We start from the raw sequence: 6,040 nt of genomic DNA, 5'->3' as shown, positions 1-6,040 counted from the left end.
AGGAAGACTCCACACCCCGGCAGATGCACCGGTCCTGTATGTCATCTTTACTCCGTCCCAGGCCTCTTCCCTGGTGACCACATTGCCAGACCCCGAAAAGCAGCCCATGCCCTTTTATCGCAGGATAGCTCAGATCTAGAAGACATACTCAGCAGCCTGGAGAGACCTAGTCAGCCTGTGTGAGATAAAGGCAGGAGACTCATACTGGCCAATAATGGCACAAAGTCTTAACAACACCTGGCTTGTCGATGACAAAGCCTTCCCCTCTGGACTGGAATTTTGTACGCAATTGCATGACTGGGCCAAAGAGAGACTGGCCGATCAAGCCACCACCCTTCAAGATATTACCCAAGATAAGGCGGAGTCAGTAGAAAAATTCTATACCAGATTGTCCCAGGTCTTCTCAGACCTGGGATTCAGCGCATACAACAAAGCCCATAATCAGATGCTGTCATCAGCCTTTGTTGCGGGGCTGAGGGAACCAATACGGAAGGGTCTTATCATGGCTAGGCCTGAGTATCGTGTGGTGCCCTTAGACACTCTGCTGTTGGTGGCAAAAGGCCTTGAATCATCACAAGCTACCAAGAAGTCCACCCCTATTATGGTAGCAGATCCCTGGACACAAACCTGGCCAACGGCCTCAGAAGAAAATAAGCCCATTTGTTTCAATTGTGGCCGCCCAGGACACTACAAGAGGAATTGTAGAGCCCCTCCCAGACGTCGACGGCCACAGTGGAACCAGGACGCATACAACCAGCAACAGTCACAACAGCAACATCAAGCTCCTGGGCCCAGTGCGAATCACCTGGATCTTCTGCGCTAGGAAGTGGGCAAGCCTGTGTCATCCCCTATCTTGGCAGTGTCTTCAGCTGGTTCAGGGGGCCCGTTAGCAAAAGTGACCTTACCTATTGAAGGGCACCCAACGACATTTCTAATTGACACAGGTGCAGCCAGGAGCGTGATCAGATCAGAAGACCTCCCAGACCACTCATACCTTTCTGATATAGATATATCCTGTGTGGGGGTAGATGGAACCCCACGGTCTAATCCTTTTACCCGACCTTTACAGGTTGGTCTATTCCCAGACTTGCTGGCCCGGTTTGTCGTGTCTTCAACATGTCCCCTGAATCTCCTGGGAGCTGATGTGCTATCTAAGCTCCAGGCCTCTATCACATTCACTCCTGATGGCAAGGTGGTTATCTCATCACCACTAGAAGTAGAGGACATGTCTGCATTGTGCTCCATTCCCCTTCTGATGGCACTGATGGCACTTCTCTACCACCACCATCCCAGAGGATGTGCTGAGCAGAATCCCAAGTTGCCTATGGTCCACAGGACCCGAAGATATTGGATATTTAAGGGTACCCCCAATTATGGTGGAATTGAAGCCAGGAGCCCCCCTACCCAGGAAACCACAGTACCCACTGAAACCAGCGCAATCCGAGGCCATTTCAAAGCAGGTCAAGTCCCTTGTGGCAAATGGTGCACTCATACCTTGTACCTCTCCATGCAACACACCTTTGTTTCCGGTGAAAAAGAAGACACCTAAGGGGGAACCAGAGAAGTACAGGATGGTACAGGACCTCTGAGCAGTGAATGAAGCCACCATCTTGGAGACACCTATTGTTCCAAATCCCCACACTTTACTCACAGGGGTACCGCCAACAGCAAAGTATTTCACCGTGGTGGACCTGGCAAATGCATTCTTCAGCATTCCCTTGCATCCTTCCTGCAGATACCTCTTCGCTTTTACCCATGAGGGGAAGCAATACACCTGGGCAGTTATGCCACAAGGGGCGCAAAATTCTCCGAGCCAGTTTGCCAAAGCCACGACCACCATACTGGACACGTGGCAAAAGGAACATTCGGCAGTGGTCCTTCTTCAATATATAGATGAGCTTCTCCTCTGTGCTGATGACCTGCCCACGGCTGAAGAAGCCTCGGAGAGTTTACTATGTTATTTGGCACACCAAGGCTGTAAGGCTTCTAAACCGAAGTTGCAATGGTGCTCTACAACAGTCGTATTCTTGGGCCACTGCCTCTCACATGGAACAAGGCATCTTACGGAGGAAAGAGTTAAGGCCATCCAAAATCTGCCACTGCCGCTAGGCCAGAAGCCACTCCATGCCTTTCTTGGCCTCATATCCTACTGTAGGTCATGGATTCCTGATGCTTCTTGGTTTATGCAACCACTCTACGATGCTCTCAAGTCTGAGCCCTTCCATCTGTCCGAAGACGCCGCCTCCAACATTTTGGCTCTAAAACGCTTACTTTCTTCAGCCCCAGCCCTAGGTCTACCAGACTACGAGAAACCTTTCAAACTGTTCGTGTCTGAACGCCAAGGCCATGCCACAGGAGTATTGGCCCAGTCCCATGGCGACTGCCTACGACCCGTAGGCTACTACTCATGCCATTTAGACCCAGTGGCTAGAGGAGCACCGTCGTGTCTGCGTGCAGTTTTCGCTGCTCAAGCTCTGCTGGATAAGACCTCTGATATCGTACTGGGACATGAACTTGTTCTTCTGGCGCCGCATGACATTGCTGCCATTTTAAACCAAGTCCAACCTAAACATTTGTCCACAGCGAGGCATCTTAGACTACAATGTTCCCTCCAACTTCCTGATAACGTCACTCTCCTACGTTGCCAAACCCTGAATCCGGCCACTCTCCTCCCAATTGCTGAGGGGGGCAATGAAGGTAATGAAGAAAGTGGAGAGGATAATGGAGCCACTAAGCCTCATAATTGTCTTGAAGTGATGAAAATGGAAACCTTCCATCTTCCCACAGTGAGTGAAACACCTCTGCAGGACCCAGACTTCACCTTGTTTGTTGATGGTTCCAGATATGCAGACGATGGAGGCAAATATCATACAGGATTTGCGGTCACTACTGCAGACACAGTCCTACAGGCAAGAGCCCTATCGCCAGCAATATCTGCACAGGGAGCTAAACTTCAAGCACTCACAACAGCATGCCAGATGATGGAAGGAAAAAGGGCCAATATCTACACAGACTCCAGATATGCCTTTGGGGTGGCCCATGACTTTGGACCCATATGGAAGGCAAGAGGATTTATGACTGCGGCAGGTACGTCCATAAGACATGGAGCAGCCATTGGACGACTGCTGGAAGCACTCCTTCTACCCATTCAAGTGGCTATTCTGAAGGTAAAAGCTCATGGGAAAATAAACTCCTCAGAAGCCAAAGGCAATAATCTGGCAGATTTGGTGGCAAAACGAGCGGCCATGGGACCACCAGAAATGGAAGGAGAGGTGACCGGAGAGTGGGAACCAATATTCACCTTACAGACCTTACCTGTGGACAGAAACTACCTCAAGGAACTCCAAGAAGCAGCAAGTCCAGAAGAAAAAGAGAGCTGGAGACGGAGAGGAGCTATTCTCAAAGACGGTCTGTTTGAGTGCAACAAGAGGTTTTGTTTACCCAAGAATATGTTTCCAGCTGTAGTCCAGTGGGCACACGGAGCAGCCCATCTGTCAAAGAGCCTCATGAACTCTCTCATCAATAAGTACTATATAGCGCCTGGAATTACCACATTGACAAATAATTTTTGCAAAACATGTGCTATCTGTGCAAAATGCAATCCGGGACGCACAGAGAAGACACCACAGAAACACTTGGCCAAACCCCTATACCCTTTTCAAAGGATACAAATCGACCATATCCAGATGCCAAAGAGTGGGCGGTTTGAGTACGCCCTAGTGGTGGTGGACATGTTTTCCAGTTGACCAGAGGCCTTTGCTGTAACCAACATGACTGCTAAAACAACTGCGAAGAAACTCCTCACTGAGGTTGTATGCAGATATGGACTTCCAGAGGTGATAGAGAGTGACCAAGGCCCCACCTTCACAGCTTCAGTAACCAAAGAAATATGGGCGGCATTAGGAGTCACTCTGGCGTTCCATACCCCCTATCACCCCCAAAGTAGTGGAAAAGTAGAAAGAATGAATGGCACTCTGAAAGCCAGAATGCTAAAAATGGCCCAAGAGACTGGCATGAGTTGGCCAGACAGTCTGCCTATTGCCCTATTTAGTGTCAGATACACACCAAGGGGAGAACACTCCCTATCCCCTTATGAGATTTTGTTTGGCTCAGTCCCCAGACTTGGTTGTTATTTTCCACAACAGTTGCAATTACAATCTGATGTGTTAACTAATTATGTGACTGTATTATCACGTGAATTAACCCGTATCCATGTCCAAGTGTTTTCTTCCATTCCAGATCCTGAGTCAGATACAGGAACTCACAGCCTATGACCCGGAGATTGGGTATTAGTAAAGAAATTTGTGAGGAAACATTCCCTTGAGCCAAGATATGATGGTCCATTCCAAGTTCTGCTGACTACAGCCACTTCTGTCAAGGTGGCCGGGAAGAATACTTGGATACACGCCTCCCACTGCAAGAAAGTCCCAACCCCTGATGATTGTGTTGTATATCCTTTTTCTAATAAGTTTGATAGAGGCTCAGCAGGTGACTATCACCAAAACAGGTGCTCAACAGGTAGCCATCACTAGGATGAATGACACCTTCATATTCTGGTACAATTCATCCAACACATATGTGGCTGCGTTCACCTTTGATTTTTGTAGTATGATACCCATATATTGCAATAGTCGTAGACCGGGATGGGCACAGCGGGCCTGTCTGGTGATCAACTCGGATCAGATATACATATGTATACCGGATGATTATTGGGGACCGAACTGTGCCCATTGGGGATCAGTGGGATGGAGTACTGGAGCAGGTTGGGGGTATCAACCACAGAGTGCCTTAAAAAAGAAAGATAAGGTGGGGAAGCCTCTCATTAAACGTCTGTCCATCTGGAAGTCAGGGTGCAGTGATAGCGGAGAAAGACTCCTCCTAAACATTGAGAATCCAAGCCCTGGTGATGCAGGACTTTACTGGTTAGGCAGGCACCCACAGAAAGGTACACCTCTAGCAAAGTTTTACCTAAAAGACGTATAACTCATCAAAACCAATAACAAATCCCCTTAAACCTGTCATCCCTGCTATAAAAGACATGATAGAAATAGCAAACCCTACTTTTGAAGAGACAATGGCGGCTGAAACCGGGTTCTCTGACACTAACCTGTGGCTTGAGTGGATGAGATTCAGTGCCAAACAACATAACAGAAGTAACTGCTATGTCTGTGGTAGTGCTAGACCACATTTAGGGACAGTCCCTCTTCAGATCCCACAAGACAGTGAGGAATGTTTCCTCAGCCTGTTCACTAATACATCCACCAATCATTCTGCGTGCGAAATGTGGAAAGAGGAATATCCCATAGTTACCAAAATCCCAAAGCCTGGAGAGGGCATCACTATCTATCCAGGGAATTACACCTGTTACTCTAATTACAAAGGCAAAGGGAGGTTTCTGGGTAATTTTACAGAAGGATACTGCTCTACCTACAGCAGTGTCTCAGGGAAGTTAATACAGAATCAGAACCCAGTCTCTTGGTGACATATACTGGATCTGTGGGGACCAAAAGATTAGAACCAGATTGGAAGGGATTTGGACTGGTAAATGTGCTCTTGCAAAGGCCATTATGCCTCTCCACATCCTAGCAGAAAATACTCATGACCCAATGCCTGGTCGTAGGAGGAAGCGAAAAGCTCCTTCTGGCAGTTTTGACCCACATGTGTATATAGATGCCATTGGAGTCCCAAGGGGGGGTGCCTAATGAATTTAAAGCAAGAGACCAAGTAAAAGCAGGCTTCGAATCCCTGATTCCCATGATAACTGTTAATAAAAATGTAGATTGGATAAATTACATATACTACAACCAACAGAGGTTTGTGAATTACACCAGGGATGCCCTTCAAGGAATCGTTGACCAGCTAGCCCCTACATCCTACATGACATTCCAGAATAGGATGGCTCTGGATATGATTTTAGCGGAAAAAGGAGGTGTCTGTAAAATGATAGAAGGAACCGGAACATGTTGTACATATATTCCTGACAATACTGGCCCGAATGGTAAGGTTACTCTGGCTATAAAGAAATTGGAAGACCTGTCAG

The 6,040-nt window shown here is 47.8% G+C and overlaps 2 pseudogenes; both read left to right on the top strand.

The window, feature by feature from the left end:
* The first annotated feature begins 214 nt into the window (after window positions 1-214).
* On the top strand, window positions 215-4,474 carry LOC149440910 (uncharacterized; annotated as a pseudogene).
* Window positions 4,475-4,608: 134 nt separating this feature from the next.
* LOC149440909 (uncharacterized) lies at window positions 4,609-5,482 on the top strand (annotated as a pseudogene).
* The last annotated feature ends 558 nt before the right edge of the window (window positions 5,483-6,040 follow it).

Source organism: Staurois parvus, unplaced genomic scaffold (assembly GCF_062004578.1).
Source record: "Staurois parvus isolate SC_StPar_1 unplaced genomic scaffold, SC_StPar_1.0 ptg001046l, whole genome shotgun sequence".
In the NCBI taxonomy this organism is placed as follows: Eukaryota; Metazoa; Chordata; class Amphibia; order Anura; family Ranidae; genus Staurois; species Staurois parvus.
The sequence above is the reverse complement of the archived record's forward strand: the minus strand, read 5'-3'. Positions and strand labels throughout refer to the sequence as shown.